This window comes from Ambystoma mexicanum, chromosome 5q (assembly GCF_040938575.1).
Source record: "Ambystoma mexicanum isolate Mex_15411 chromosome 5q, UKY_AmexF1_1, whole genome shotgun sequence".
In the NCBI taxonomy this organism is placed as follows: Eukaryota; Metazoa; Chordata; class Amphibia; order Caudata; family Ambystomatidae; genus Ambystoma; species Ambystoma mexicanum.
This window is the reverse complement of record NC_090933.1, coordinates 258870800-258884078: the sequence shown is the minus strand read 5'-3', so window position 1 is coordinate 258884078 and position 13279 is coordinate 258870800.

The following is a 13279-nucleotide window of genomic DNA, read 5'->3' as shown; positions in this document are numbered from 1 at the left end:
CCAATTGAAGTTTTGAGGAATTAGTTCTAATGACTTTCCATTAGACCGTTGTTGGTATAGTTGTTCGAAATGTGACCTCCAGTTTGCCTCTGAAACATCGGAGATTAACTTATTCCCCTGTTGTTTTGAGCTGTTTAGAAGTTTCCATAAGTCACGGGTATTGCCCGGACCTAGTAATCGCAGCATGTTTTCTGCATCATTTTGTTCAATGATCATCTTGTTGTTTTTGGACCAATTTTTTAATTTTTGCTTAGCCTTTTTAATTTTTTGGTTCTGTGTCGAAAATGGTACTTTTTTGATTTGTTTTATTAATTTTTTAAGTTCTTTTTTCTTAGCCGCTATTAAGGGATAATAGGTGTGTTTATGGTCTTTAGAAGCCATCATTTTCTTGTTGTTCGGTTTTTGGTGGAAAGTATGCAGGATCCATTCATAATTCAATTTCTTTAAGTCTTTCATTTGAGTACTTCTGAAGATATCCAGAAGTTGGTTAATTTGCTTTTTGATCAATCTTAGTTGGTTATTGGCATTGTTTATTTCTAAGTCTGGCAGATCTAAGTAGGTCGAACTGGGTCTTGAAACCGGCCATGTTCTTATTAGTATATAGTGACCACTTGCTTCACAATAGATGTTTTCCGCGCGTTGAATGGGGGACTATATTGAGTTGGATCGATATATGTAATCAATAATTCCACGACTCTGGGCTCTCGCCCATTTAGCAGCTGGGAGATTGGTTTGTTGGTCGATTGCATCTAGTCGTGTCATGCTTCTATATGTCAACTCTTTGGTCCATCTTCTGGCACGGTGATCGAGACTGAGGGTGTCAAGTTCTTGACCCAATTTAGAAAAGAGGTGCAAATTCAGATCACCACAAACTATAAATTCAATGCCAGGGTAGTTGAGTGAAGCTTCGTCCATTGCAGTAAAGAATGTATCTATGTATACATCATCCGTGATACTTTGAGGGTTCCAGTATGTATTAAGTACACATATATGTTGGTTTTGGATATTTAGACATTCAGATTTATTGATGGTTTCCGTTTCATGGATACATTGGAGAATTATAATGTGTATCCAGGCGTTAATTATTTCATGCTTAATTTCCTTAAGATGTGAGTCCATACTAATTAGTATCAGTAATCCGGATGAATGTCGTCCTTTGTGATTGGAGATAGCTGGCTTCATATAGTTATTGAATCCATCGCATACTGGTTTGTGGGCGAGCCATGTCTCTTGTAGACATATCACATCTGCTGTTTTAAATTCCTGCCTGGTTTGGCGAAATAGATGGTGATGGCCTCTCATATTCCATGAGCATACAGTTAATAAGGTGTTGGCGTTGTAGCCTGATTGCTAGTGCCGACGCTGAAAAGTGGTTTCTGCATAAGAGTATGAATCATCTAGTATCCTCCTAATCGGATAGCGATGTGTTGGAGATTCTTGAGGTGCCGTTCTTCGATGATCGTAGGCTGAAGAGTCAGCATAGGTCCTTTGATTGAATGATATACTTGAGTTTGCTGAATCAGTTGTTATCGTGATTTGTGAATACTTTGAACGGTCATCATGCGAGTTGTGTTCGATGCTTCGCGCTACTTGGTTTGTTTCAATTGTTCTCAGCCGAAATCCCAGGGTTTGCAGGGTGTCTATTTCGGACGAGATTATGTGCAGAATCTTGTTATTACTGCAATGTAGCCATATGGAGTCTAGCTAGTCTGGGCTGATGAATTCAATCTGGTCGATATCTTTTGTTGTTACAACAGCGAGACCAGGGATGGCATGTAGAAGACGAAGAACATTTTTTCGGTTAAGAACCAGCATTTCATCATTTCCGCAGGTTCTTTCCAGCTTTAGTATGTTTCGAGAGGCAGGTTTCCTTGGATCTATGAATTCTGGTAATTTCGGTAGAGTCAGTTCTCTTGGTAATAGTGATTCCTCTATTAGGGAGGTCTCTGAGATCAGTGAACCATCTAGATTAGTCACCTCGCATGAGTGGTGATCTTGACCAACATTTTTGGAGGGTAACTCCATCAAAGAAGATGAATGGTGGATTTCAGAGCATGTTTGGTCATAACAGTCTATTACTAGTTGTGAAGATTCATTCAGTTGCAGTTTGTTGGGGTTACTTGTATTTTGCTCTTGATTTGAATATGTTGAGAGATTTATTAACAGTTCCAATGTTACATCGTCTGTTTCAACATCATGAGAAATCTCTGTGATCTCTGAGTTGTTATTGGGCAGGGGAATCTTGATAGCTAGTTTGTTAGGTGGTATGATCAGTTTGGCTGGAGGAAGCGTGAGATTTCGGAGAAAAGCTCTCGAGCCTCTTTGTTGTTTTTTGTTTTTTTTTCTTCGGTTTGGTGGGTTAGGTGGTGGGCGATTGGGGTCAAATATACTGTATGTGTCTTTTGCCCCTTCTCTCTGTTTATTTTGGGCCAAATTTGTTTGATCCGCGGTTTTTCCATTCAGGGAGCAATTGGTTATGACAGGGTCTCCGTGGGGCGGACAACTCTCACCGAATCAATAGTAGGCGTTTTGGACTCATCTACTGTGATTAGTATTGGCAAATTCTGTTTGGTATGGTTGATTGCTGTCCGAAGGGGCGGTATTACAACTGATGGATCAGTGGGTTGCGTTTCCATATATTACTGTGGGCGAGGCTGGTAGACACCCTCAGTATTCTTCATGTTAACCCGCATGAGGTCGATTAGGGCATCTGTGAGAAACATTTTGTCAGACCTGTCCTTCCGAGCTAGGTCTGCAAGGCGTTGTTGCCACATCAGGGTTGCTTCGGCTTCTACTTTCAGTCTTGTTTCGAAATTTAGCATCAATACTTCTTATATCTTTAGTTTTGGAAATATAGAGGCAAGAATTGTGGTTTGATCTTTAGCAACTTCCATTTGAGTTTCTTGAATCTTCATGTAGGGAATTAGTGCTTGCGTACATACAGCAATAAGCATGTTCTACAGGTCAACCATCGTTGTAGCAACCGATTCTTGCGGGTTTGGTTTGTCTGCATTATGGAGAGGAGTTCTATTTTTTGTATTAGGATGGGATGGGATATTATAGTCGAAACTGTCTGTAATAGGTGTACTTGTTGTTAGATACTCTTGATGTTTGTTCATATTGGGAATGTGAGGGGCTTGCTGTTTTAGTCTAGGTTCTCTTATTAAGCTAAGGGAACCTATTGCAGGCACTGTCTAATCCAAAATAGCCATTTTATTGGAAAAGGACGAGAGTCAGTCTGACAAGAGAAATGTGGTTTTGGTTTCCAACAGGAAGGAACTAATGGAAATTCTTCATAGGAGGGCTATTGCAGAGGGAACTCAATGCATAAGCATTTCACTGGACAGAACCAAGTTGCCTAAGAGGAATTTGACAACGGTTGGACAGAATGAAAGGATGTGATTGTCTGGTGGAGCTGCCTTAAGATATTGGTGCCCCTTCTTGCCTGGGGCCTTTGAAAGACAAGCCAGAAGTATGTAGATTAACTGAAGAGAATTAAGATAAATATCTCAAGAATTAATAATATCCTGAAGGAACCTTAAAACTATTTTGGGGGAACTGTATGCACAAGCTATGTTAATAAAGATTAAATGGGCCTATTAATGAAACTTTATGAACGTGGATTTAAAATAGATTGCACTAGAATCCAAAATTGCACAGGGCACATTTTTCTCAAACAAAAATAAAGTATGAAATAATTTCCTTTGTTTTCAAAGAAGAACCTTCTATCTGGGTTTTTAAGCTCAGTGTGCAATGTGTCTCACAGATATTCAGAGATTGATAAACTTATTGATCTGTGAAAACAATAGGTTACATAAAAGAAACATTCTGAATGGACTTTTCCACTCCTCAAAATGAAATAGGAAGGAGATTAATATCTCCCCTTCACGCCCAAGACATTAATTCCAATTTAAATAAACATCATTGTTTCATATAACATTGCAAAGAAATAGGAGGATGTTGCCTTTTTTGGACTCCTACTCCCAATTAGAATTATAAAGATGTTGGTAATGCCTTTTCTAGAGCAATTGTATAAACTTTTTCTCGTGTGATGCTTTAATATATCAAAATATGTATTTCTCCAAAATAAAGGCTTCTATCCTGAACTAAAGCATTACGATAGGGTTTACCAGGTTATCACTTCCAAACAGCCTTATATCTGCAACAATTATAAACTAAATTGTCTAACATTTTAAAGTGGATTCACTCCTATGATAAGCCAATATGTTTCTCTGTTGCCAACACTGGTTTATGGCTTCGGAAAATTAAGTGCATCAGTGACTTCTGAACCTGTTATGTTGCACTGGCAAAGCATGAGCTGCAAATCAGGATAATGATGCAGCAGGATACAAATACACACTATGCGTTAGTCATGGAGTTTATGGAAGATGAATCTGATCAGTAGATTACGCTTTTAGAGATGGATTTATCCACATCATTGTATCATTTAATACAAGTAAACGATTTGAAAAAGCAGGGCTTTCACAACCATGCCAGGTGGCAATTCATCACATGGTAGATAGTGTAACCTGTTGGCTATCCCCTTGTGCTTGAGTAGAGCACTTTGTACCTATCACCATATTGTGGAATGAGTGAAGATGCACAGTTGGTTTGTTTGTGAAATAGCAGAAGAAATGGAAACATGAGTAAATATGTGGGAGGTAGGTCTTTGAGACAGAGGGTATCATATCATAGGAAAAGCAACATTGGATATGTGCTAAATGATGCATGCCATGCCAAGTACTCTAGTACCCTAAGGTGTGGCATGGTATTTAGTGAGATGTGTACAATATGAAATGAATTGACATTTTTCCCACTTACTTGGCATGGTCTGGTGTGAATGAAATGCAATGCAAACTGGTAAGGGCCTGCAGCGGGATCTACTGGAAAATTCTAACCCTAAAATTACCCCTGGAGAATCATGTCAGTATAGTGAAGGTATATAATAAAGTAGTATTCTGGTTTACAGAACTAATGTATAAATTACAGGATGGTGAAAGAAACCTATATGGGTCTGTATGGAAGCTTGTGGTTCTATGTGAACATCTTGAATGGGATGTTCAAACATAAATCATCAATGTATTCATACCAGTGCTTACTAAAAAACAAGGAAAGACTTCACTGATATATTTGATTAGATTGCCACAGAAGCATGTTTCTCCCTTATCACATCTCTCATATGAGCTTCATATTACCGTATACATGTGGCCAAGTACTGCCATTTGAATCCTGTTCGCAAGTATTTACAGAGGATACCGGCACATGGTCAATAACGCGTTAAACCAGCCTTTCACATATGAGGAACATTGGCATGATGCATCTGTGCCATATAAGCAACCAACTTTCTCTGAGCTTTGCCTATGAAATGTACATCACATGCATCAGCGCAGCAGGTGAACCACCGCATGCCACATATGCTGTGGGTGTGTGCTTGTGCTAAGCTTGACAGCACAGCTCTTAACTCATTAGCGCAGGTGCAGCGCCATTCATTTGGAATCAGGCTAGGCCTAGGCCGAAACGAGTGCAGTCTGGAGCAACACCCCAGAACCCCATGTAACTGTGCCCCTGAATGGGCACAGGCAGAGATGCTTTGCAAGCTACCACCCACATTAAGTGCCCGTCTACGAGCTGCGTGCACTCCATTTGAAAGTGCAGTTCATACATTTAGAAACTGCCAAGTTCATCCAAATTGAATCGTTGGCATGTGGACACATCACTGCCATCTACCATCTAACTAGATGTCACATGTTGCTTTGGCCTCCACTGCTATCTATTCCTGCACCGGGCGCTTCATTTTAAACAAGCTTTTTTTGGCCAGACCGCTCTTAAAGCCATTCTCATGATGCTAATCCTTTCTACAACATGGCCTTTGACCTGGTCCCTTGAATTGAATTGAGTTCCAGACACCAGCGGTGGACTGGGAACCAAACGAGGCCCTGAAAATGGTTTTCAAAGTGGCCACATATTACACATTTTCAGCAAACCCAACACGTTTCCTATGAAATCATTTAGAAATAAAATAGGTTACCCAACAAGAGAGACCCAAGGTGCAGCAAACTACCGAGAAATATTCAGAGTTCCAAATATAGGTCAGTTCATCCAGGTCAGAGACAATACAAAGTGAACAAATAACTTGCTAAAGTGAACACCACTTCTAAAGCAGGATGGACTTCCACCCCCTGTGCGAAGACGAGCGTCTACCCATTTACCTCTAGAAAACAAGTAGGCTAACATTTAGATGTGTGCTTTAATAATGTTGTGCTACCATAAATTTGATAACAACAATTCGATTGCAATCTCATTTTAGGGCGCCCTGCTCAATTACTATTGAATGGGTAATCTTTCTTTTAATCTCACTGAACTAGTTTTCACACTCACTGTGTTTACCTAATGTTTACCATGGAATTCGCTTCAATGTTCCTGTTTTTTTCCTGTACCCATTAATTATCCTTGCTGCATCTACTCATGAGATGGGTGAAGCTAATGAATGAAGACTCTTAAGGCCCGATTCATGGAATTATTTGCATATAAAATAGGGTACTTGCACAAGCAACTGCACGCAAATCCGCATAGTCGATTCATGGAATCAAATGCGCAGTACTTTTCCTGGACTTGCATGGAGTTTGCGTTGGCTTGGCATGTCTGCGGGCCGTCGAGGGCCTTGCACTTGTCTCCACACAGACCATGGGCATGGCTTGCGCAGAGGGCTGGGAAGGGGGCGGAACACCATCAATGGCGAAAAACATGCTAAAAAGTGGGTGCTCCGAGGGATGCCATGCCGGCAGCCCCTCGCACGCCCACAATTGCGCAGCACGAGATGGATTCGATCGCACAACCTCTCGGCCGCAAAATGTCCATGCAAGTCCTTCATACGATCCGCCACCCGAAGGCAGGCATGTTAGGCAGAATCCTGTGCAGTGCCCCTATGGACCGCTACACACAATTAAGACTGCAAGTGGTAAAACAAGTTCACCTTTGGTACAAGCCTGTACTACTATGTTAAAGTGGTAGCTGTAGCGGAGCAGCCAGGCTGATCTCAAGAGTATATGAGCAGTAGCAGAGATTACACAAAGGGACCACAATTACTGTGACTCAAGCAAACACTGACTCAAGGTTTCAGGTAAAAAATATAAGTATATTTATATTTTAAACCATTCGTTATAAACACAACACTTCTATTAATTCAATACCACACGTAAAATGCACTACAACCAACCAATTCACTTGGTACAGTATAACTCAAGGTAAGTACCCTATGTTTTAACGGACCAGTGTTGTGAAACAAAAGACTTTACCGGGAATACATATGTGATCACTTTTTGACAATAATGACAGTTCGGTTTTACTAAAGATACGCATATCCGCGGCAAGAAATGTTACCGGGGCAAAAACACACTTAGCACCTGAGTTAACCAGGGAGAGTTGGGGGGAAAAAATCATTGGCAATACTTCTGTCAGGGCAGACAGAATCAGAGAACACTAGTGACAGGTATTCAAGAGTCAATAGGCCGGAGCCAGTGTCAAGTGGAACCGGGTTCCTGTTGTCGAGGATCACACAGTCGACAGTTCAAGATTCAACGTTGCCAGGAGTACTTGGATATTGTCAACAGAGGAAGCAAAAGTTATAAGAAGGAGGGAAGATAAGGTCAAGCCTTGGAGGAGGAGAAAAGGGATTCACCCTAGTTCCTCGAAGCAGAACACAGTACCTTATTCAAGGAAGAAGCTGGTGCCACGGCAGTTGTTCCTGGTAGTTTCCTGCAGACCCACAGTTCCTGGAGCTTCGGTAGGAAGGAGGACATATGGAGGGGTCTTCACTACGCAGGGATGAAGCCAGCAGCAGCGACGGTGAATAAAAGGTGCGCTCCTTAAAAACAGGAGAGGCTCTTCGGATGGCTATCCGGACCACTACAGCAGGGTGCAGCGATTTCGTCCAAGAAGAGTATCCTCTGGCTGTGGAAGATGAGCTGGTTGACCCCACCAGGCTCAAGGGAAGAAGACTCCGGACTGGATCTTCTCTGGTTGTCAAAGGGTAGATAGCTCAGGACTGCAGCAGGGCTTCACCGGGACAGGATAGTGCCAGCTGCCGTCTTCTTCTCCGCTTCTCTTCGGTTCCTTGTAGTTCCAGTGGCGACTCTGACTTGCAGCTCAAGAGTCCTGCCTTTTATTAGAAAATACCCCATTCACACATCCCTGGTTGTCAATCACGCAGCAGGGGGGTTGTCCAGCCTGGATAACCACCTCAGCCAATCATGGAAAAGTGTGACTTGGGTTTCCTAGGATACCCTGTGCAGGGGGTGACTACACCCCTCCCTCACAATCAGCCCACCAAGACACCCAGGCACCCAGGCACCCAGAGGAGGGCTTCTTGGCAGAAGCCTGCCAAAAGACAGTGAACAAAGAAGGCAAACCTGGTTTGCCGCGCAAAGTAAAACAAAAGAAGGACTTTAACAAAAAGAAATGGCGATTAAACCTGACGGAGCCAAAAGAAAAAGTATTTGGTCAAGCAGGTTTATGTTTGAGGCTAATATAATAGCCTAAAACAATACCATGTTTATATAGTATAAACACGGTAGACAAGTTAGGGTAGATACCACTGCCACCAGCCAAGTCTAAATGTTAAAAGAGCAAAACAAGGCTTTAGGAGGTACAGATAAAAAGGGCTAAGAAGTAACCCTTTCCAATACTCCATGTAAGATGGGGTGTACTGGATCTGTGGTTAAATGACTATGTAAAGTTAATGGCAACTTTACCCTTTTCTGGGGGACAGTAGTCTGCCTCAGAAATGGAGTCGGTGGGAAGTCTAAAAGACAACCCTGTATCACTGCACTGAAGGTGCTGTGTAACACACACAAGGGGGCTACTGAAGTGGTGTACTCCAGAGCCCGCAATCACAAAAACAGATGAAATACACATGGCAAAACATGGGTAAGAGTGGGGGGAAAGCTCACACTCTTACCAAGTGAAATAAAATAACTCCAGAAATCCAGCAAAGCTGCTGGGAGACTCACTAGGTAAGGGAAATTAGCCATTGAATAAGAATTCTCCCTAACAAGGCGTAAGTACACTTGCGTGTAGGATTTTCAGCACGCAGGTTGGGTTGCATTTCGGATTTCGTGGTGCGTGTACACAACTGGGGTTCTGATGTAACAGGGTGCAGGAACGGTTTACGGGGGTTCGAAAGCACATTTTCCGAGTTTAAACCGAGTTACGATTTTTCATATGCAGGTTGTCGGGGTGTCGGGAACAGTTAGGGGGACCCCTGCGCAGGGTCCCCGAGATGCAAGTCGGCTAGCGGGTGACCCCACGTTCAGTTTGAAGGGAGCATGTATTTGAGCCTGGGGAGCGCCCTAAGTAGCTGATCTGGCTGATTATGCTTTGCGTGTGGGCGTTTCGGGCCATTCCGGCCGCGAAAGCGCCACTTGCGAATACGGTTACTTGGCGCAAAAAATTCTATGAATACACAGGGCACACATTTTCAATTCTGCACAAGCTCATGCATTGTCCTTCTTGGGGCATGGCCTTTGTGGGATTTCTGCACACATTTCCATTAATCAGGCCCTTAGAGAATCCCTGTCTCACCTCTATTTGTGAACACCTCAGTTTGGGTGTTGTCGGGTTTGTGTGTGATTTAGTCCAAGGTGTTTAGCCTTTTCATTGTTTTTTTTTTTTTTTGGAAACTCCATTTTGACCACTTGATTCTATCAAAGGGCATAGGCAGTGACCATTTTTCTTTTTTAATTATTTGTCTGCATTACAGTAGCGATTTACAAAATGTGCTGAGATCTGGTGTAAATATGTGTCACAATCACACTTTAAATGAAAGGAAGAGAGATCGACACTCTCCCCCGAACCACGGAAGCTGAATGAACTCAACCCTCCCACCGTGGTTGGCACAGACACCTGATATATAAAACAGGTCGCCATGTGGAAGCCAATGGGGGGAAGTGGGGTTAGGGAGAGGTTGTGGATAGGATGGGGAATTTAGGAACACCGGAAAAACGGTAAGGAACTGCTACTTTGAATGGGACAGGGGAAACACCAGGAAAGAACCCTACTCTGTCCAGCATGTAACACTGTCCACGTATATAACCTGACTTCCTACCTAGTACACCGTAATACGTGTACTAACCCCTTGTTAGTTGTTGGTTCACAAGAAAACACATAAGCAAGCAACATGATGAAAACAAACATTAGGAAAACTTCCCATCATGTTGGACAAGACACATGGCCCTTCGGGCAGCAAAGCAACATATAACATAAATGATTTCCCTCCTACACTAGTTTACGGCACCAGTGAAGATTTGGTGAACTTGGTAAACGTAATGTCCATGTATCATATTGAGTCTTTTGTCAGTAAATAGTTCATTATTCATAGACACCCATTAAAGATGCAGATTCACTATTGCTTGATACACACTGGGTTTGCCCAGCACAACCGTAAATGAGTGAACACCCTGGATTTCCCAACGCAGCAGTACATGAGCGCATACACTGTGTCTTCTCAGCACAACATTCCAAAAACGTTTGCCGCTACTTATCTTATGTCTGGGAGCCCCTCGGCACTTCCCAGACGAAATGTGACTCGCTGTAAATCACTTACAACAATGTAAGCAATAACCATGCATTTCCCCATACTTATCTTTGGTCTGGGGAGCCCACGGGACTTCCCAGACAGTGACCGTAAAGCCGTGATCCTTATCTGCACTCTCCTGCTCCTTCCGAAATGCGGCCGTCTGTAGTTCATGCATTCCTGCTCTCAATCGCTCCAGGAGCTGCAGGTTTAAGCAAAGACACATGGAACACCGGTGTATAGGTAGAGTCTTTGGCAAACGCAATTTCATAGCTGTAGATGATAAACATGTAAAGATTTCATAAGGTCCAATAAATCTAGGCATACATTTACGAGATCCTACTATAGATAGATTCTTGGTTGATAACTAAACTCTGTCTCCTGCCTTATAGCGAGGACTCTCCTGTCTGTGTTTGTCAGCGTGTCTTTTATAGGTTTCCTTAGCCTGTTCCAAATGCGTGCGCGCTTTCTGTCTGATCTTAAGAAGCAACTGTTTACGTCCTTGTAAAACTGGTACATTCTCTACTTCAGGTAAATGTTCTGGTATCATGTTTTAAACATTAATTTGGGGACATACCCAAGGAAGTGTGCAGCGTGTTTTTATAAGTAAACTCTGCCAACCATAATGCCTGCACCCAAGACTCTCGGCCATCCTCTAAATAGGCCCGCAAGTATTGTTCGAGTGTTTCATTTACTCGTTCTGTCTGCCCATCGGTTTGAGGGTGGTAACTGGTAGATAAGGCACAGTTGATTTCCAACATGCGTCAGAAAGCTCGCCAAAACTTTGATGTAAACTGTGGTCCTCTGTCCGAGACAATACTCTTGGGCAACCCATGTAATCTAACCACATGTTGAAGGAACAACTCAGCTAACTTGCCTGCTCCAGGTATTCCTTCACAAGGAATGAAATGTGCTTGCTTGGACAGAAAATCCACCACTACCCAAATGGTGTCAAACTGCTTATCAGGTGGAAGGTCTGTAATTAAATCCATTGATATGTGTGTCCATACTTTCTCAGGTGTGGGTAATGGTTGTAATAACCCTCTCTTTTTTACATGATCTGCTTTATTCCTCATGCAATTTTCACATTGTAATAAATATTTGCCCACATCCTGCCTCGAAGTAGGCCACCAAAAGTATTTTTCCAACATGGTTTGCATTTTTCTTTGACCAGCGTGTCCTGCTAATGGAGAATTATGGCACCAATATAGGGCTTTTCCCTGTATTTCCTTAGTAGGTAAAAACAATCGATCTTGATGGTACGGCAACCCCTGCCTCACCTTCCTTGCCGGATGACTGGCCTGCCACTTATGGATTTGCCGGGGGGGAAGAGCCTTCTTGACTTCATCAATTACATTTTTTGTAATAGCTCCAATGACTTTTTCTGGAGGAATAATTGCTCTTACTTCACTCACCACACTCTCCAAATTTTGCTGCCTAGACAATGCGTCTGCCTTGCCATTATTCTTACCTGGTCTGAATGTTACCACAAAATTGAATTCATTAAAGTATTGTGACCAGCGTAATTGCCTGGGACTAGGTTTATGAGCAGTCTTAAAGTATTGCAAGTTCTTGTGATCCGTTACCACCACCACCTGATGCTTAGCCCCCAATAGGTAATGCCTCGATTCTAAAAAGGCTGATCGAATAGCCAGCAATTCCTTGTCCGTGATAGAATAATTCTGTTCACACCCTGATAGTTTTCTAGAATAGAAGGCCACTGGGTGCCATACCCCCTCCTTATCCTTCTGTTACAAAATCACCCCTATCGCCAGATTACTAGCATCTGTCTCCACTTGAAAAGCTTCATTTGTGTCTGGGTGTTTCAACACAGGTGCAGTAGTAAAAGCGATCTTTAATTCCTGAAAAGCCCTTTCTGCTTCAGGACCCCAAATGAATGGTGTTAACTTCTTGAGAAGTCGAGTAATCGGCGTTACTAGTGCTGAGAAATTCCTAATAAAACGCAGATAGAAATTTGCAAATCCTAAAAATGATTGAATGTCCTTGATGCATTGTGGTGATGGCCAATCTGTCACAGCCTGTACCTTCTTGGCATCCATCACTACACCCTCTGCAGTTAGTATGAACCCCAGAAATTCCACTTGCCTAGTGTGAAAAGCACATTTCTCCAGTTTAACACAAAGCTGATACTCCTGCAGCCTCTGAAGCACTGCCCTCACATGTTGAACATGCTGTTCCCCTGAAACTGAATAAATCAAAATATCATCAATGTACCCTATAACAAATACATCAATAAAGTCCCTCAACACTTCCTGCATAAAGAATTGAAATACCGCAGGAGCATTGCATAATCCAAACAGCATAACCAAGTATTCCAATAATCCAAATTTTGTCTGAAATGCCGTGTTCCACTCATCCCCCTCTTTTACTCTTATCAAGTGGTATGCTCCTCTTAAATCCAATTTAGTGTACATTTTTGCCGTCCGCACCTGATCCAGTGACACTGAAATTAGAGGCAATGGAAACCTATTCTTAATGGTTACCTTGTTCAATGCGCGATAGTCAATACAAGTGCGTAATGTCCCCTCTTTTTTTGGAACAAAAAAACAAAGGAGAAGAGACCGGGGAAGTGGAATGTCTAATGAACCCCTTCTCTAACATTTCATCCAAATACTCTCTTAAGTGTTTTTATGTCTCTGTAAGGGCATAGATTCTACTGCAGGGTAGCTTTGCCCCCTCCTCCAGTTC